Below are 21,696 nucleotides of genomic sequence, written 5' to 3'. Positions count from 1 at the left end.
TTTGTGAGTTAATTTTTTTTCCTCTCCAAAATCTCCTTCTGAGATATTCTCCTCATTTTTTCAGATCCAGCCCTTTCTTTTCTTCCTTTCTTTCCTGGGAAGAAAAATCAAACTGGTAACATTTATCTGATAAGAGTAAATCAGCCACTGAGAATGGAAACTTGATGGGTGCGAGGGGATAGATAGGTCAAAGACCCTCCTATGAAGCTGATGGAGCCCTGTCCAATAGCAACACGCTGAGAGGCCATCCACACCATGAATAAATTAGAACCTGGGTCGAATATAGCAAAAACATCTTTTTTCACTTGCTGGACCTCAATGTAGGTCATTTTTTAGCTCCTCCACTGGACCTGCAGCACATTTTGAGGTCACAGAACTGAAGACTCTTCAGGGCTCAAGTTTACAGACCAAAGGGCTGAGGAGGAAGCTATGCAAAGGTGAAGCCAGAGGACAGCCACCCACTGGAGTCAAAGACGCTTCCTTCCCTTGGAAGGAAGAGAAATGTGTACACCTGTGAGCGGGTCCTTCATTGTGGAGCATCCCCCTCACCTTGCCAGATGCCTGAGAGTCCCATCCACCTCCCCCATCGCCACCTCCTCCAAGACTCTGCCCTGCATTCTCCGGCTGGGGTCCTCACATCCACAGAGCCACCACCAGGCCGTGGGCTTCTTCCTGATTCCAGAGCATCTCATGTTGATCCCCAAGCCCCCATTGACCAAATGCCCTCCTCAGGAAGTCAGAGTTTCCTAAGTCAGGCAAACACGCAGGGCTTCCTGATTTTCAGGATTGTTTTAGTCACTGTGGCCACCTTAACAAAATACCACAGACTGGAAGGCTTAAATAGCAGACACTGATTCATCACAGTCTGGAGGCTGGAAGTCTCAGATCAGGTGCAGGCAGATTTGTGCCTGGTGGAAACTGCTTCCTGGCTTGCAGGGGCACCTTCTTAGTCCTCACAGGGCCTTTACTCAGAGCACACCTGTGGAGAGAGAACTCTCTTGTCTCTCCTTCTTCTTAAAGAAAACTGAGTGCCAAAGAACTGATTCTTTTGAACTGTGGTGTTGGAGAAGACTCTTGAGAGTCCCTTGGACTGCAAGGAGATCCAACCAGTCCATTCTGAAGGAGATCAGCCCTGGGATTTCTTTGGCAGGAATGATGCTAAAGCTGAAACTCCAGTACCTTGGCCACCTCATGCGAAGAGCTGACCCATTGGAAAAGACCCTGATGCTGGGAAAGACTGAGGGCAGGAAGAGAAGGGGATGACAAAGGATGAAATGGCTGGATGGCATCACCAACTCAATGGACATAGGTTTGGGTGAACTCCGGGATTTGGTGATAGATAGGGATGTCTGGTGTGCTGCGGTTCATGGGGTCACAAAGAGTCAGACACAACTGAGCGACTGAACTGAACTGAACTGAATCCCATCACAGAGCCTCACTCTCATGACCTTAAAAGTGTTAGTGGCTCAGTCATGTCCAACTCTTTGCAACACAATGGATGGTATCCGGAAAAGTCCCTCTGACCATGGGATTCTCCAGGAAAGAATACTGGAGTGGGTTGCCATTGCCTTCTCCAGGGAATCTTCCCAGCCCAGGAATCTAACCTGAGTCTCCTGCATTGCAGGCAGACTCTTTACTGTCTAAGCCACCAAGGAAGCCCTCTAACCATAATCACCTCTCCAAAGCCCCACCTCCAAATACCATCACATCACAGGTTAGGGCTTCAACATGTGAATTAGGGATACGGGTGGACACAAACATCCAGTTCGTATCAGAACTCTGCTCCACAAGTGAGCTGTGTGACTTTGAGAGAGCCAAGTGACCCCTCGGAGCCCTGCTCTCTCCTCCTTCAGTCAGTTTGGGTCTGACCACAAGTTCTTGGTTCACTCGGATGGGTTTAACAGAAAAGGGCTTACTATTGAGACGGTGTACCCAACTGCAGGCACAATTAACAAAGCAGCAGAGGAAGTTAGCCACCAAGGCCAGCACTTCAGGAGACTGTGTCAGCATCTCCCACTGGCTAAACGGAGCAGAGAAGCCTGGTGAGCGTGCTACATGGGCAGCTTCCAGGCTGAGCAGAGAGCAAAGGGTGGAGAATGGCCATCAAGGGCAAGTGGAGGGCACAGGGTGGGTAGGAGGTGGGTTGAATGTCAGTATACACTTTTGTATTGCTTTGGTATTCAAGTCATGCAAATGGAGTTCCTGTTCAAATAGATTAATATAAAGGAAAATTTAAACATTCACCTAGGTCCGTCACTGGGACACAGTGGGACCCAGAATGAGAGAGACAACAGGGTGACTTGTGGAATTACATCCACCCATGTTTACAAAGGGGGCAAAGAAGGGAGCACTCTCTCCATGTCCCAAAGTAGAATCGACAGTTCAAAATGGAATCAAAACGGAAAAACAGAAACAAAGAGCGGTACATAGTGTGGGGCTGTGATGTCGCTTGTTTATATCCCCTGCAGCTGCCACTGCACAATCACGGGGGAAGATTTGGAGGTAAAACTATCTTACTGAAGCTGCGTCCTCCTCCTTGTGAGCAAAGACAGACCTGTTCACAGCCAGCAAGGAGGCAGCTGTAATGGAAGCCAGTCCTGGGAAGAAGCCAGACACGCCTGGGCACAGCGATGCCAGAGCTCATTGTTTTGCAAGAAGCCATGACAAGGTCCTGTAATAGGAGTGATGTGACGTGACGTCACTGGGTGAGAGCAACTACGCTGTCACCAAGAAGAAACAGCGCTGACCTTGGCAGGGTGCTGGCTTTACAGGTGAGCTAGGAGGGCAGCCAACTGCCCATCTGGCTGGTGGTCAGACTGAACCAGAGGTGGGGAGTCTGCTTTCCTGCACACCCCCTGGACAGTGCTGACCCTGCCCTCAGGGCCTCAGTAACAGCAATCTTCTCCACTGGCACCCAGATCAATCTGGAGTCTCTCAGAATCCAAGCCTCATGAAGGGACCACACTGAAGAAAGACCATCCTCTTAAGGGGAAGGGGGCATCTCCTGAAATCCACCTGACCTTTCAGTGAAGAAACCATGCCTGCATCTCCACCTAGTACGGTTGCAGTGAAACATGGTCAAGGCCATGGGAAGGTTTACAGCCCCTCTTCCCCAACTCTGAGACCCTCTGGAAGATAAACCAGGGCTTCCCAGATCAAACGAATGTGAGAAAAAACACAGTGCTCCCAGTCCTTGGAGATATATATATCTCATCTGAAAAGTGTGACTTCAATGTGTACTTCCTTTCTATTGTTCATGCCCTACATCCTTTAAACATCACTTCATAAAAACTTTATCATCTGTAACTTTGCATACCATCCTCCCCTATCATAAAAGCATTTTTATTGCAAAGCTTTCAAATTATTTGGGCAGCTCCCTCACACAAGACACACACACACACACACACACACACACACACACACATCCTATCCTCTTGTATAGATAAAGGTGAGGCTTTCAAGGCCAAGAAGTAGCATCCTAAATGTGGGGCTTGCATCCTGGAAGCTCTCATGAGATCTTCGTACCCCTCCAACAGAGACTATTGCACTGCTCTAGGCTGGGTGGCCGAGAGGTGCATTCGTTCATTCAGTGTACAAGGAGTTAGTGCACTACACTCATGTAAGTGATACGACACGTACTGAACACACGTGGTGTGGAAAGCCATGAATTAGCCTCAGTAGTTGCTTAGAGAATGTATGAGTTGGGTCTTCATTCTAGGAAAGTCAACTTTTCATTAGAGAGAGTAGAACACCCACAAACAACTAGAGTACAAGATTAAAACTGTCAAATGACACTTGTAAATGGACATTGCTATGTGGATTTTTTTTTTTTTTCTGCAGAAGCAAGAAAAACTTCAAACTTACCGAAAAAGTCAAAGACTACAACAAACACATTTGACCCCATTTCACCAATTAAATCTTTCCAACATTGGTGTTCCCTCTCTCCCTCTTCTTCTCTCTCTCTCCCCCTACTTATTTAGGAGGTGGGAAGGAGGTTCAAGAAGGAAGGGGACCTATGTATACCTGTGGCTGATTCGTGTTGATGTATGGCAGAAACCAGCACAGTATTGTAAAGCAATTAAGCTCCAATTAAAATTTTTTAAAAAGCTAAAAAAAAAAAAATAGAGTTGATAATTAACTTCTTTTTTTTAAAAAAAGAAAGTTTAAGTCTTTTATCCCCAAATATTTCTTCTAAAGAAAAGGATATTTCCCCCCATAACTTGACTCTCATTGTCACATCCAAGAAATTTAATACTGATAATGGCATCAAATATATAATCCATTCTAAAATGTCTCAGAAAAAATAAATAAATAAAATGTCTCAGGAGTTCAAGACTCTGTCAAGGATTATGCAGTGTATTTACTCTTTATGCCTCTCTATCTACCCTTCACCTAGAACAGAGCCTTTGTCTATGTTTTTATTTTCCATTTTTGTTTGCAGCATCTTTTTTGAGTTCAGGCCAATTGTTTTGCTGACTGTCCTACAGTCTGATTGAGTCTGACTGTGTCCTCAATGTTAGATTCAGTTTAAAATAAATCCAACTGAAATGCTAAATATTTGATGCTCTCCCCTTCTTCTTGCATCAGAGCAAAAGCCTGTGATGTCAGCTCCTCCCACAACCCTGATGCTGATAGATGCCAGGGCTGTGAAGGGAAGTTTCCCCTTGTGATTAATAAATAACCAAGGAGTGATATTCTGAGTCTTTGTGTCTATCCCATAGCTCTGTAATTTTTCATCCCATGACTTTCACCTGATTTCGTTCCACTGATAATTGCAAAACAAGGGTTTCCTAGTTCCATCTTTTGCCGACTAATTCTGTCTCCTCCTTTTATTTTGTTCTGTTTTGCTTTTGCCACGTGGAAGGGGAGATTCTGCCTCTAACTGGGGTAACAATGGAGACCTCAGGAAGGATAAGGTATTTGAAGATGCAGGAAGAGACTGAAAAAACTACCAGGGCAAACTGTTGCTAGTTTCTTGGGGTGACAAGAGGAAGCCAGGGTCTGGGTCTCACCCTGTTGAATGCAGCACTCAATACACCTGGTGCTAAAACTCATCCCCAGATACTATGCATCTCATCCGGGCTCAGTACCCCCATCCACCACCCACACAGCTATAGGGCATGTGTGCTCTATAAAATATCCAAAAACATCAATGTGACTTGCAAGTTTGGGGAAATACACATTTTTATAGTAAAACAAGTGGGAATAAGGTAAGAATGTATATCAAAGGGGTAGATTGGAAACTATAATACATTACAGGGACTTCCCTGGTGATCCAGTGGTTAAGACTCAATGTTTGCACTGCAGGGAGACAAATTTGATCCCTGGTCAGGGAACTAAGGTCCTGCATGTCATGCAACAAGGTGAAATAAAATAGAAGATTACCCCAAAATGTTGTGCTTTTGGCAAGTCCTTCTGGGTTGTCCCCCAGAAGCTCAGGGACACATATCTCTCTCTTCTGCGAAGAGAACACCAAGAGGAAAATTTGGGAAACACTGTTCAAAGCCAATGACACGGGAGCCTCAGACCTCAGAGATCAGGGAGGAAAAAAGAGAGAAGACTATAACAGCTGGTGGAAAACTAACAATGTTGGTTTCCTGTTTTGAAGTCAATATTATGGTCACGAGAAGGGAGGGTTACTAACAACAAAATCTTTGAACATTTTGGTCTCTTTAATATCCTTGTTGACAGTTGCTGTTGTTTAGTCACTAAGTTGTGTCTGACTCTTTGTGACCCCATGGACTGCAACACGCCAGGCTTCCCTGTCCTTCCTCCTGGAGTTTGCTCAAACTCGTGTCCACTGAGTCGGTGATGCCATCCAACCATCTCATCCTCTGTCACCCCTTCTCCTCCTGTCCTCAATCTCTTTTGTGGCATCAGGGTCTTTTCCAATGTGCTGGCTCTTCGCATCAGGTGGCCAAAGTATTGGAGCTTCAGCTTTAGCATCAGTCCTTCCAGCGCATATTGGCAGAGAGGGCTTTATGTGGTCTCTTTTGTGGTATCCTCCAAATACTTCATGGAATTTGTTAGTAAAGACAATACAGGTTCTAACTGGTTTTTTAACTGCTTGATTTCCTATCAGTTTTTTTTAACTGCTTGATTTTCAGGGTTTTATTTTAGGGCTCAAATTTTATATTCCGCAGAGAGGTGAACACTCAAGAAAGGAAACCTTTCGAACCGAATAAGCATTCCAAAGTCTTAGGAGGATTTGGAGGCTGCACCATCATTTCATAAAAAGGAGAAAAGAAATTAAAGCTTTAAAAAGAAGAGAATGAAGTCACTAGTTTCACAAAATTTTTAAAAACCCCAACTCTGAGGGCTCAGATTTAGCTAAGCCACCATAAAATGAAAACCAATTAAAGCCTGTAAGTGTACATTTTTATGAAGTAGAAGTTATGCTAATTTTTATCATTACAAAGTCGGAGACTTCTTTGGGTCTGTCTGTCACTTTTAATTTGGGGCACTCTTAAATATTTAGTTTATTGCCTCTTTGGAACTGAAGTCTGGGCAGATAAAACTTTCATGGTATTAAAAAGCAAGCTTCACTCTCACCATTGGCTGTGCCAGTGGAGCATGTCAGACAGCAGATCTCTCGCTCATGGAGTTTACATTAAGAATCCAGGCCTCTACTGCAGCCTGAGTGCCTGCTCACTGTGCCCCTGGGCTCTTCCCACTGGGGACCTGTGACAGGGCTCGGAGGATGGCAAGGTGAGTGACTGAGTGCAGAGCCCCATCCACCTCCACACCAGCCAATCCTGGAACCATCGAAGCTGCATCCTTCCTGATTAATCAGTTTATAATTATGCATTTGTTTGTCTGTCTCCCCAACTGGACTGGAAGTTCCAAGGGGCTGGGTATCGTGCTGCTAGTCTAAAGGATTAACCTTTGTTCATACAATATGGCTTATATGTGGAATCTATAAAAATGATACAGATGAACTTATTTGCAAAGCAGAAATAGGGACACAGATGTAGAGGTGAAAATGTATGGATACCAAGGGAAGAAGGAGGGTAGGATAAATTGGGATACTGGGATTGACATATATACACTTGTTGTTGTGATGTCTCTGCTTTTTAAGATGTCTGGGTTTGTCATAGCTTTCCTTCCAGGAAGCAAGTGTCTTTTAATCTCATGGTTTCAGTCACCATCCGCAGTGATTTTGGTGCCCAAGAAAATAAAACCTGTCAGTTTCCACTTTTTCCCCTTCTATTTGTCATAAAGTGGTAAGACTCGATGCCATGATCTTAGTTTTTTAAATGTTGAGTTTCAAACCAGGGAACTCTACTCAGTGCTCTGTAGTGATCTAAATGGAAAAGAAATCCAAAAAAGAGGGGATACACATATACATATGCATATAGCTGATTCACTTTGCTGTACAGCAGAAACTGACACAACATTGTAAAATAACTATAATCAGATGAAAATTAATAAGTAGAAAAGTAAAGGATAAATATTTATTGAATGAATACATGTTGGTTCCCACGGAGGAGTCATTGTGTCTCAGAGTCTTCCTCCTTGACCGGTCATCGGTTATTTCACCAAATGGGGAGGCTCCAGACTCTGGCCTCCTATCAGCTCAGTCGTCCATCCAGCTCACATTCTCTGAACTCTTCTCATGTCTCAGGTGCTGTGGCGGGAGGGGGCTTGGAATAGAAAGATGGACAAGATGCCAACAAATGTGTGAGCTCATCGAGCAGATCAAAGCCTGCCTTCCAATAATTTTTCTTTTCGGGGGTAAGCACACTGAATTTTTTGCTCTCAAAACATAATATGAAAACAGAGAAATTATAAACTTAGGAAGGAAAACAAAAGAGGTAGGAGTCTTGATTCACCAGGGTCTAAGCCCAAGAGGACAGGCTCTCTGACGTTACTGCCTATCCCCCAATTTCTCTCCCCTCCAATCAGCAGTCATTAATAGACTCCCTAAATTTCCTATACACAGAGACCTGAAGCAAACAAATAGCAAATGGGTTTAGTTTCCAGCACCAACTCCTATTGGCTGGTAGTGTCTGCCTGGAGCCACGGGTACCATATGCAAAGATGACAAAGGCCACCATGTGATTCAACAGACCCCATGAGTGCCATATGCCGTATTTTTGTCAGTGCTGCACTGGGAGGTGAACATTCGTACAAGGCAGACGTGGAGGAGATCAGAGGAGCATTTTTCTGACCTTGCCTTAGCCCAGCATTAGGCATAGAGTAAGTGATCAAGAAAAAGTTAGATTGAGTGGTCTCTACTCTAGTGATGTTCACTTCGTAAAGTGCATGTGTTAGGGACCAAACGAGGGGCTCTAGGACCTGAGTCATGTTTACCAGAAAGAGACAGGACATGCGCTCATCCTGCCTGGCCAATCATGTAACGCCAGCTACTCCTGTAACTGAGACAAAGAACTGCCTGTATATAAGCCGCCATACTCCTTTGCTCGGGGCTCTTGTCGGATTCTGCTGTGCTGGATGAGACTTGGGCCCTAGCGCGCTAGAAATAAAACTCCCTTCTTGCCTTTGCATTACCGTGGTGGACTTGCTCTCTCTCTCGGTCGGTTCGGAGATACAGGCTCGGAGCATAACATATGTTACACTTTCTGTACCATTTTGTAGCTGAAGAATCTATGGGAAGTTGATGCCTTTGGGATGGAGACTGCAAATACCCTTTGTTCTGGTTCTCATCTACGATTATCTAACATTCTTCTATTAGATTCATGCAGTAGAGTCCAAGACATACCTGATTTAATATATGTCCAAGAAGATTCCCTGGGTTTGTCCATGACAAACAGCCCTTACTAAACACTGTTATGATCATTCATTTATTCATCTGCAACTTCTCCAAAGATAGTGATGATTCCTAATTCATTTTTGCTTCATCAACTCCAAGAAACCATTAAGTGGTTGGACCAGCATGGGACCTGTGGGGACAAGCCAAGTAATTTGGGGAAGTACCTTATGGAGGTAGGACTTGATGATGGATTTGGATGTGTCAATAATGGAAAGAGAAGAATCAAGGATTACTTCTAGTTTGTTTTTTTTTTTTCTTATTATAGTGAGGGATCAAAAGTTCTGTTTCAGATTTTTTGGTCTAGAAGCCTAAATGATATTGAAATAGAGATGTCAAGGGGGCAGTTGCATATATGAGACTAGAGCTCAGGAAGAATTCAGGGATGAACATAAACTTGGAAGTCATTAGCATTTAGATGGCCTTAAAAGTCGTAGGACCGTAACAAACCACCCAAGGGGAAAATTCAAATGAAGGAAGAAGGAAGGCCAACCACCAGGAGTTCGGCAACATGTCATCTGGTAAAAACCAGCATTAATGAAGGCAATTTGAGGGGGGAAGGAAATCAAGAGAATGAATCATTTTGGAAACCAGAGAAGAAAGCATTTCAGAAGAGAGAATGAAGTGGTCAACTGAATCTAACACCACCAAGAGGACCTGTGAGGGGACCCATGTGGATCTCTTGGATCCTGACAAGATGGAGGTCATTGGTGACCTTGCCATGAGTTGTTTCCCTGCTGTGCTGGGGACAGAAGCTGGACTGGATCAAAGGAGAACTGGGGAGGAAGGACTATGATTATAAAGTGCTATTATTCGCACAGAGCTTGGCACAGAGTAAGCTTTAGCGAATGAGAGGATGTGCCCTTAGCCATCACAGAGCATGTCTCCTGTGCAGCTCCATGTGACTCCTAAGCTGTATGTTGCTACAGATGGACATTCTAAAGTTAACTTGCACTCCAAAATGTTACTTCATCCAGGAAATGGGTGCCAGCAAAGGAACTTGACCAGAACAAAGTGTCTTTTAATTTTAGAAATGTAAATTTCTATTTTTGAATCATAGTAAAAAAAAAAAAGAAAGAAAGAAACATTTGATCAAAACTACTAGAAGACTCATGATGTAAAAGAAGGAGCTACAGAAGCTTGAGTCCTGCTGTGTCAGCTGGGCCCTAAAATGTGAGTGGGAGGAAGCACTCAGTGATTCGGAGGAGCTCTGCAGGTCAGGTAGACCCAAGGACTCATCTCTGTAGATGAAGAAGTTGTCCTATGAGTAAGTATCTTTTTAATATCACATGTTCTCATATCTCAGCACTTTAGTAATGTCATCAGAAATGAGAGATGCTAGACGTGTGACTTAGTTGGCAGGTCATGCTCTGCGACCTCTCCCGCAGGCTGTAACACCATGGTAGCGGATCATTCTGTATGTCGGAGGAGAGCCTTCTTCCAGTCATCATTATATTAAAAAACTATGTATGTTCAGCAGAAAACCAAAGAAGCAAGCAAAATACTACAACCTCTTGCAACTCTGAGTCCCCAAATTCTGAAACAGCAGCTGATCAGCCACATCAGATGCTCTGCCTATTTGCCTTTCCCCTTGGGCTCTGAATCTACTGTTTTGAGACATAAGCAACATGCTAGCCCAGTCCAGCTGCACTGCCTTCCAAGCTCTTCAGAGACCCTTCACCCAGTGAGCCCACTGACATGCCTATCTGTCTGGGAAAGAAGTAATCATGTAGAAATTGAGAGCTTCTATCTCCATTCCCTCTCCAAGCACTTGAGGTGCAGATGAGATGAATTCACTGAATCAAAGACTCAGATGCTCTAGCTGCAATCTGCTCTTTACTCTTTTTAAGGTTTTTTTTTTTTTGTCTTGTTTGTTTGTTTGTTTTCTTTTATCATTTTTGGAGTATAGTTGCTTTACAATGTTGTGTTAGTTTCTGCTGCACAACAACATGAATCAGCCATAAGTATAAACATATCCCTTCTCTTGAAGCTTCCTCCCACCCCCTATGCCACCCTTCTAAGTCATCACAAAAATATGCTGAGTCCTTTTTATGCGCCAGAAGTGTTCTATCCAGCAAAGCACAAAACAACAACATGCAAGACAAACTTTTGCGGCCCCTTGTGAAGTTTATTTTCTAGTGGCAGAGACAAGCAATAAACCAGCAAAGGAATGAGACTATAATACTCATTTTGAATACCAACAAATGCTGTCAAAAATAATATAACAGGTGAAGAAACAGAGGTGGCAGGAGTGGAAGATAGGATGATTAGAGATCTGGCCAAGCAAGAGTCCTGCCCATGCAGGTGCCTTGTTAGCACTGAACCAAATGAAACAAGGGGACAAACCTGGTGAATACCTGGAAAAAGAGCAAGGATTTAAAAGAAAAGTTACTGCAAGGATAAAATCTCTGAGGTAGGGATGATCCTGGTCTGTTTTAAAAATTGCAGGATCAGTGTGTTTAGAGCCAAATGAGAGAGAAGAAGCATGAAAGAATTCAAGATTCTTAAGTTACACTGGCATCAGATATGTAGAGATGTGTATGTCATGATAAACAATGTGGATTTTTCCTACATGTGTTGAGAAGATTTTAAAGCAGAAGAATGGCTTTGGAGCAGGATAATGGCATGACCTGGTTTCTATTTTAAAATATTACTTCGGTTATTTTGCGAAGTAAAAGCAACTGGATGGTGCTGCCTTTGATAGGGTGATAGTAACAAAGGTTGTGTTAGTTTTCTTTTCTTTTTTTTTATTTGGCTGCACCGCACAGCATGTGGGTCTTCGTTCCCCATTAAGGAATTGAACCTGTGTTCCCTGCATTGGAGACTCAGAATCTCAACCACCAGACTACTGGAAAGCCCCAGTTTCCTTTTTTTTCTTTAACTTTTTATTTTGTATTGATGTATGGCCGATTAATAATGTTGTGATGGTTTCCGGTGAACAGCAAAGGGACTCAGCCACACCCAAACATGCATCCATTCTCCCCCAAACTCCTTCCCATCCAGGCTGTCACATATCATTGATCAGAGTTCCCTGTGCTATACAGAGTAGGTCCTTGTTGGTTATTCATTTTAAATATAGCAGTGTGTACATGTCCCTCCCAAACTCCATAACTATCCCTGGCAACTGTAAGTTCATTTTCTAAGTCTGTGGGTCTCTTCTGTTTTGTAAAAAAGTTCGTTTGTATTATTTCTTTTTAGATTCCACATTTAAGGGATGTCATATGATACTTCTCCTTCTCTGTCTGACTTACTTCTCTTAGTATGATCATCTCCAGGTCCATCCACGCTGCTGCAAATGGCATTATTTCATCCTTTTTAACGGCTGAGTAATATTCTATTGTTGGAAATGGCAACCCACTCCAGTGGGAAATCCCACTGACAAAGGAACCTGGCAGGTTACAACCCATGAGGTCTCAAAAGAGTCGGACCTGACTGAACACGCACACACCACATCTTCTTTACTCATTCTTCTGTTGGTGGGCATCTAGGTTGCTCCCATGTCTTGGCTATTATAAACAGTGCTGCAGTGAACACTGGGGTGCATGTATTAATATTGTTCAGATCATGTTTTTCTCTGGATACATTTCTAGGAGAGGTCATATTAATTTTCTATTCTTTCTGTGACAAGTTACCATAAACTTAGTGCCTTAAAACTACACTAATCTATTACCTCACTGTTCCTTAGTGACATCCTATATAGTCTAATGATGCTAATACCAAGGTATTAGCAGCATTTCATTCCTCTCTGCAGGCTCTAGTGAAGAAATTATTTCCTGTTCAATTAAATTGTCATAATTTACTTCCTTGTGGCTAAAGACCCAAGGTCTCTGTTTCCTTCAGGCTGTAAAATGAGGGCTGTGCCCAGCTTCTAGAAGCTGCTACCTATTTATGCTCAAGGTCTGTTTTCTTCATTTTCAAAGCCAGCAACCATGGTTAAGTCTTTCTTATATCACATCTTTCTTACCCCCCTTTTACCTTCCTCTTCCAGTTGTAGGGATTCATATGGCTAGATTGGGTTGCCAGATAATCTAAAATAATCTTCCATCCAAGGTCTGCAAATTTAATCACATTTACACAATCCCTGTTGCCATGTAAGGTGGCATCCATGTGTTCTGGAGAGGGGGCAGTATTCTTTCAATCACAGAGGTGGTCACAATAGGTGGATTCCAGATATAGTTGAAAGATATTTCCAACAACACAATGGAGAACCAAAACCAGATGGCCTGACTCTAGGTGGCATCACTTACTTAAATGGGAAGCAGTAGGCTTGGGGAAAAATCTAGTACTGATGGGTAGGTTTAGGTATCTATTCAATATCTAAGAGAGATGCAAGGTAGTAAACTGGGTAATAAGTGTGAAGTTTAGGGGGAAAGTCAAGGACAAACATAAAAATGTGGAACAATCAGCTTATGCATGCTTTTTAAAGCCACAAGACTATGTGAAATGTGAACTACCTAGGGAGCAGTTGTAGACACAGAAGGAAATCAAATGCTCAGTCCAAAATGAACCAACATTTAGACACCACAAAAAGAGAAGAATTTAAACAACAAATAAGAAGTCATGGGAAGAGGAGTTAGTAAAGTAGGAGGATGAGAAGGGAGCCTCATGGAAACCAAATGAGAGACTTCAAGGAGGAAGTAAGCAATGTACCAAATCCCACCAACCAGTCAAGCAAGGTGAAGGCTGCAAGTGTCCATTAGATTTGACAAGATGGTGGTTGTTGGTGACCTTGACCACTGTGATAGTAACATAGAAGATAAATGCTTGTTCGAATTAGAAAGTGAGGCAGCGGGAACTGTAATTTGGGCAACTCTTTTGAGGAGTTTTTCTATAAAAATCATCGAGTTGAGCTGGTGACAAAAGTGGGATAAGACAAATCAAAGCAGGACAATGTCTTGGTGTGGGAGCCAGTCAGCATGTCTGCTGTTGGGGATGATCCAGGAGAGAAGGAAAAATTGATAGTGCAGCGAAGCCACCCACCATAGCCAGAATAGAGAGGAACCAGGGCACCCTGGAGAGGCTGGGTTTAGACACAGCAGACCCTTTATCACAAGAAAGAAGGCCAAGGGCATGGGTCAGGCAGAGGCTACTGCTGGGCTGGCAACTCACTGGGGGAAATACAAGGCAGTTCTCTTTTGACTGTTCTGTGAAATAAAGCAAGACCATCAACTGGGAATGATTATCCTTCAGGAAATATTTACTCCCCCCAACAGCTCCGTCTGAGGAGTGTGTGTGTTGGTCCTCAGTCATGTCTGACTCTTTGTGATCCCATGGGCTGTAGCCTGCCAGGCTCCTCTGTCCATGGAATTTCCAGGCAAGAATACTAGAGTGGGTAGCCATTCCCTTCTCCAGGGGATCTTCCTGACCCAGGGATCAAACCTGAGCCCCCCACATTGGCAGGTGGATCCTTCACCATCTCAGCCACCAGGGGAGCCCCTTTATCTGAGGAATAGACTTTCTCAACACATTGTGACTTACTTTGGCCAATGCAACTTGAGGGAATGTGAGGTGAACAGAACATTGAAATGACCTTGCCCAGCTGGACCTGGTCTCTTTGCTTCTTCCATTGCTGTGAGAAAAATGTTTCCTGCTCCTCTGGAGCATGAAGAGACACATGGAACGAGCAACCAAGCTGATCCAGAGATTGTGCTGTGGGCACAACCACAGATTCTTACTGCTGTGTGCCATGAGGACTTTGTACTCGCTTGTTATACAGTAAAAACTGACTGATGCAGAAAGATATCAGCAGTTTCAAGGAGAGAGGAGAAAGTATGAAATAGCTCTCTCTGGGTGTGAGAGAAAGACTTGACCAGAGGAAGTAACAGGGTAGCTGAGTAGCGTTGAGGGATTTAGTGAGGTTATGTGATGAATTCAAAGCAGAACCAGTTGTCACTGCTGACAATTGTTTCTCGCACATTTGGTCATTTGGAAGCAGGTGTTAGAGTCAGAAAATTTACTTTAGCCAAGGCTGGAGTTTTGCCAAGCAAAGCCAAGAAGGGCCAAGAGCCGAGGGTGTTCACAAGGGAGTAATTATGGTTAAGGACCAAGAACTCTAAACTGGGTTTTTTTTAAAAGAGTAATGCTCAGTGAAAAAGGAGGACAAATAAATGGATGGTCCCAGTATAGACTAAGCACTGTGAGGACATAGCACTGAAGTAAATAAAGATAAGAAATGTGGTATTTGAAAGGAATATGCTTAGAATTAAATTTTCAGAGATCTTAGAAATGGCCAAAGGAGCAAGTGGCTGAGGTGAAACAGAAAACCTTGCATGTGAACAGTGAGGAAAAGAAAGAGCTAAGAAGGCTTTGTGTAAGGATTTGATGTGAATGTGAATCAATAAGAACCTAGAGCAGAGATGAAGACAATGTGAAGTGTTCAGTATCTATATTTGCTCATATTAAGTTGGTGGGAGATATGAGTTTTCAGAGAAAGAACAAATTAATTTTACTCAGCTATCATAATCACACTCTCCTCACATTCCAATCCTTGCTCTTGGGATAATACAAAGAATGCTACATCAGATGTCTCTGAATATATCCTGCAGTTGCAAATGGAACTATATATCTGAGCAGTTAAATAAGATGGCTTGTATTGTGGCCCTCTGCCCTTTCTTGAAAAATAAAACTAAAAGTCATCTCCCCTCTAAGAAAAACAAAGAGTTGAACAGGAACATGGTAAGACAGATTTTATTCAGAACTATCGCAAAAAGGGAGATCTCAGTACTAGGCTCAACTCTGAGTACAGCATGGGCAACTGGGAGTCCCAGCCAAGGAGCAGGCAGAGGCAGTGGAGGGACAACGACTAAAAGGAAGCATCAGGGGCCAGGGGAGTTCTGAATAAATCAACCTCTCAGGACTCTTGCTGAAGGTGGTCTGGAATGATCAGGCATTATCTGGGGGGCACTGGAAGATGAGGAATCTGATCATGTGTCAAGGAAGGGGGCTTCTGGTTAAAATAACTTACCAAGTTTCTTGCCAAAACTGGCTCCTAGAAGGAAGTGAACAGATGGATCTAGAAGGTGCAGGAGCCTGAATAAAAATGGTTAAGAAGAAGATCTTTGTCACTCCCTAGGGAAATAAGCTCACCTTGGAATGTATCCTGAAATTCTTTCTTAGGAATGTAAATAAATGACTCCAAGGAGGACAGGAAGTGAATGTCTCCAACTTTACAACCCAGGGACATGGATAGGTCCCAAGTCTCACCCCACCTTGAAATAAACACACCCCTCCAGGGAGGCAGCTCTCTCAGGAAAGCCTTTCATTTTCTCATCACCATTCATCTTCCAAGAGTTGATCTTTAGCACAGCTACTAGATTTCAGTGGAATTTGTTCAAAACACTGTACAAAAATGTAAAAATATATTTTCTACAGTTTCCCAAATAATAAGAAAGAACTGAGTGTTCAAACCTTCAGTGAACAAGAAGGATGGGGAGAAGTGAGTGTGGTGCAACGGCTGATTATGTGTCAACTTGTCTAGGCCAAGGGGAGCCCAGACATTTGGTTAAACATTATTCTGGGTGTGTTTCTGAGAGTGTTACTGGATGAGATTTTTTAAGTATATAGGGCTTCCCCAGTGGCTCAGTAATAAAGAATCTACCCGCAATTTAGGAGATGCAGGAGACATGGGTTCAATCCCTGGGTCAGGAAGATCCCCTGGAGAAGGAAATGGCAACTCACTCCAGTATTCTTGCCCAGAAAATCCCATAGATGGAGGGGCCTGGCAGGCTCTAGTCCATGGGGTTGCAAAGAGTCAGACATGACTAAGCAACTAAACAACAACTATATAAATATATATATATATATATATATTTATACATGCATATATATATGTATAATTTTGCTGTACAGCAGAAATTAACACAACACTGTAAGTCAACTCTACTTCAATTAATCAGTTCAGTTCATTCAGTCACTCAGTCATGTCCAACTCTTTGCGACCCCATGGACTGCAGCATACCAGGCTTCTCTGTGCATCACCAGCCCCCGGAGCTTACTCAGACTCATGTGCATTGAGTTGGTGATGCCATCCAACCGTCTCATCTTCTGTCATCACCTTCTCCTCCTACCCTGAATCTGTCCCAGCATCAGGGCCTTTTCAAATAAGTCAGTTCTCATCAGGCGGCCAAAATATTGGAGTTTCAGCTTCAGCATCAGTCCTTCCAATGAATATTCAGGACTGATTTCCTTTAGGATGGACTGGTTGGATTTCCTTGCAGTCCAAGGGACTCTCAAGAGCCTTCTCCAACACCACAGTTCAAAAGCATCAGTTCTTTGGTGCTCAGTTTTCTTTATAGTCCGACTCTCACATCCGTACACGACTACTGGAAAAACCATAGACTAACATAGGAAAACATAGAAAAACATAGAAAAAACATTGACTAGATGGACCTTTGTTGCCAAAGTAATGTCCCTGCTTTTTAATATAAAGTTGGTCATAACTTTTCTTCCAAGGAGTAAGCGTCTTTTAATTTTATGGCTGCTGTCACCACCTGCAGTGATTTTGGAGCCCAAAAAATAAAATCTGTCACTGTTTCCACTGTCTCCACATCTATTTGCCATGAAATGATGGGACCAGATGCCATGATCTTAGTTTTCTGGATGTTGAGCTTTAAGCCAACTTTTTCACTCTTCTCTTTGACTTTTCATCAAGAGGCTCTTTACTTCTCCTTCACTTTCTGCCATAAGGATGGTGTCATCTGTATATCTGAGGTTATTGATATTTCTCCCAACAATCTTGATTCCAGCTTATGCTTCATCCACTCCAGCATTTCTCATGATGTACTCTGCATATAAGTTAAATAAGCAGGGTGACAGTATACAGCCTTGACATACTCCTTTCTTGATTTGGAACCAGTCTGTTGTTCCATGTCCAGTTCTAACTGTTGCTTCTTGACCTGCATACAGATTTCTCAGGAGGCAGATCAGGTGGTCTGGTATTTTCATCTCTTTCAGAATTTTCCACAGTTTGTTGTGATCCACACAGTCAAAGGCTTTGGCAAGGTATATAAAGCAGAAGTAGATGTTTTTATGAAATTCTCTCACTTTTTTGATGATCCAATGAATGTTGGCAATTTGATCTCTGGTTCCTCTGCCTTTTCTAAATCCAGCTTGAACATTTGGAAGTTCATGGTTCAGTTCAGTTCAGTCACTCAGTCATATCTGACTCTACTGTTAAAGCCTGGCTTGGAGAATTTTGAGCTTTACTTTACTAGCATGTGAGATGAGTGCAATTGTGCAGTAGTTTGAGCATTCTTTGGCATTGCCTTTCTTTGGGATTGGAATGATAACTGACCTTTTCCAGTCCTGTGGCCACTGCTGAGTTTTCCAAATTTGCTGGCATATTGAGTGCAATGCTTTCCCAGCATCATCTTTCAGGATTTGAAATAGCTCAGCTGGAATTCTATCACCTCCACTAGCTTTGTTCATAGTGATGCTTCCTAAGGCCCACTTCACTTCACATTCCAGGATGTCTGGCTCTAGGTGAGTGATCACACCATAGTGATTATCTGGGTCATGAAGATCTTTTTTGTACAGTTCTTCCATGTATTCTTGCCACCCCTTTTTAATATCTTCTGTTTCTGTCAGGTCCATACCACTTCTGTCCTTTATTGAGCCCATCTTTGCATGAAGTGTTCCCTTGGTATCTCTAATATTCTTCAAGAGATCTCTAGTCTTGCCCATTCCATTGTTTTCCTCTATTTCTTTGCATTGATCACAGAGGAAGGCTTTCTTATCTCTCCTTGTTATTCTTTAGAACTCTGCATTCAAATGGGTATATCTTTCCTTTTCTCCTTTGCCTTTCATGTCTCTTCTATTCACAGCTATTTGTAAGGCCTCCTGAGACAACCATTTTGCCTTTTTGCATTTCTTTTTCTTTGGGATGGTCTTGATCACTGCTTCCTGTACAATGTCATAAACCTCCATCCATAGTTCTTCAGGCACTCTATCAGATCTAATGCCTTGAATCTTCAATTAATACATGTATATTTAATAGGATAGGAGAAATAAGTGTATATGTGAGAAAGTGAGAAAAAATTTGAACGAGTAGTTAGGAGTAAAGCAAGTTGCTCTCCCAGTGTGAGTGGGCCTCATTTAATCTGCTGAGGGTCTGAATAACATAAAATGCTGAGTAAGAAAGAATTCCTTCTCTCTACCTCATTGTCTTGAGCTGGAATAGCCATTTCCTCTTACCTTCAGACTCGAATCCAGACAAGATTTTATAACTCTCCTGGTTCTCACGCATTTGAACTTAGACTGGAACTTCACCCTCAGTTCTCCTGGGTCTGCAGTTCTCCTACTGCAGATCTTGGAATTTCTCAACCTCCACAATGGTGTGAGCAAATTCCTTATAGTAAATACACATAAGTATTTTAGAATATATAGAGAGAGTAAATTTTAGTGTGTGTGTGTGTTTGTATATATATATAGTAAATATATAGTATATATTTAAAATAAAACATTAAATATTGAATATATATAATGTTATAATACATTTTATTATTATACATTTTATTATTTATAATGTAAACAATACATTATATTATACATTTATTTGTATATAAATATACAAATATATTCATTGGTTCTGTTTTTCTGGAAAAATCCAAGATTAATATACACGGTAATGGCAGTTACTCAAAAGACCAGAAGTTTTTAATAAAGTAGGGAGAAAATGGTCAGGAAGAAATAATGAGAAGCAGAAAGGAGGCTATCCCACCTCCCAGCTTGTGCTCCATGGGGAATGGGAGAAGAAACAGACACCACAAGGACTCCAGTGTCCTCAGGGGAGAGCAGATCTCGTTCTTAGAAAGACAGGAACTTTCTGAGAAGAGATGAGGTTCAGGGAAATTTGTGGATGACAGACTTGATTCCAGAGGACACAGAGAAAGGTTCTGAGTGGTAAGGAAGGGATAGGAGACTGAACCCTATTAAGGGATATAAAGAAACTTACAGGACACAAATCAGACAGGGAAAAAACAGACCACTTTAAGGTGGTCTTAAGTCTTTAGCCTTAAGCCTTTAAGGGCTTAGCCTGCCGGTGGAGACTGACCTAAATGAGATGAACATATAAGGCGATGACATGATCTCTGATGGCCTTTCAAGAGAAGGTGACTAAGCAGCTCTAATTCCATCCACAGGCCAGTTTGGAGTCTGGAGAAGGGAAGTCTCCTTAAATATTCCAAGGAGATGTGAGCCCAGGAGAGGCAGCTCCTCCAGCAGGAACCACTGGCTGTGCCCTTAAATGGGGCTGCAGGGACTCTGACCACACAGATTCTGCTCAGGTCACCAGTGAGTAGCCTTACTACCAAGAAAATGGGAGGTAAAACTCAGCACCTTCCATTACAGAGTGGAAAATGATTTGTGGTCAATGTCCCCTGAAGAGGATCTGGCCATACAAAAGCTCTCCCTGAGAAGATCTCCATGCCTCACAAATCATGGGAGACCAGGCCCAAGGGTAAGTCCTAGGTAATGTTTCCCACCCTGTCCATGCCAAGTTTTATCCTGTTTCTCACAGGAACAAGTTCATCCTAGACCACAAGTCTGCTTCCAGAGCATCTCTTGGGCTACATCCAGGTCCATGGACAATGTTTCTTCCTCTTCCTGCAACTTCTCCCCGCTGGGAGCCCTCCCTACTCCCACCATGAATCACTACACCATCCACCACTTCCTTGACTTTGTCCAGCCTTCCCTTGGGCTTCCTCATCTCATATACCTTCTCTCTGTTCATTCATTCAACATTATTAACGTTGGCAACAACTCCCCCACCCTCTAACAACAACTCTTTCTAGATTGCCTAAATGATGTGTTTTCTGGAAAACGTATATGATGGACTGTTGGTCACAGTTCCATGCCTGAGTCATCTTTGGAGTCCCAGTTCAGCCATCCTTGATCCCCACTGTGATCATTATTTCTTTCACATTATTCCTAAATGTGAAAAGCCCTTGAGATACATTTTTTTTTCCAAAGCACTTATTGCTATTTGACACAACAGCAAAATCTTCCAGGCCCCATTTCCCAAAGTCAACTGTCTTCACTCACAACCTTGCTACTTGGTAATGAGGCTAACATCTCACTTTTAATTGATACTACATTATTTAGTGTCTCACTTCATTGGCCTGTTCTGTTTTAATCTTTTAAGAAAGCATCAATCACATCTTTATGCCATGTAGTGTCACATTCAGACAGATGTAAACTATTTTTATTTTGATGAAATAAAAACTCAAGAGTAGATTTGTACTGGGACTTCCCGGGTGGTCAAGTGGCTAAGACTCTGCTCCCAATGCAAGGGGCTGGGTTTGATCCCTAGTAGGGACTTCCCTGGTGGCTCAGACAGTAAAGAATCTGCCTGCAATGCAGGAGACCCAGGTTCAATCCCAGGGTCAGGAAGATCCCTTGGAGAAGGGAATAGCTACCCACTCCAGTATTCTTGCCTGGAGAATTCCATGGACTTGGAGCCTGGTGGGCTACAGTCCACGGGGTCGAAAAGAATCAGACACAACTGAGTGGCTAACCCTTTCACTTTCAGGAAACTAGATCCCTCATGCCACAAAGAAGATCAAAGATCCTGTGTGCCAAAACTAAGACCTGAAGAAGCCGAATAAATAAATATTTTTTAAAAAAGAGTACACTGGTGATAACCCAACACATGACCAACTGTAGCCAACGAGCTCTCACCACAGTCTTCCATTTGGTCACTGAAGCTTAGAGTCATGCATTTTCCAGAGAACAGATTAGCATTTTGCACTTTGCAGGTGGCTCTTACACCTGCCCACGTTGACCCTGAAAAGATAAACAAGTTTAAAGCCTGTCGCATTCATTCATTTTTAGGTCTAGTTACCCCCGTGGGCCTTGGAGAGAACCATTTGTGTCTCAGTGACAAGGGAAGCATGCTCATCAATACCTCTGGGGCATCTTCATTCATTTGT

This window comes from Capra hircus, chromosome 1 (genome assembly GCF_001704415.2).
Source record: "Capra hircus breed San Clemente chromosome 1, ASM170441v1, whole genome shotgun sequence".
NCBI lineage: Eukaryota > Metazoa > Chordata > Mammalia > Artiodactyla > Bovidae > Capra > Capra hircus.
The sequence above is the reverse complement of the archived record's forward strand: the minus strand, read 5'-3'. Positions refer to the sequence as shown.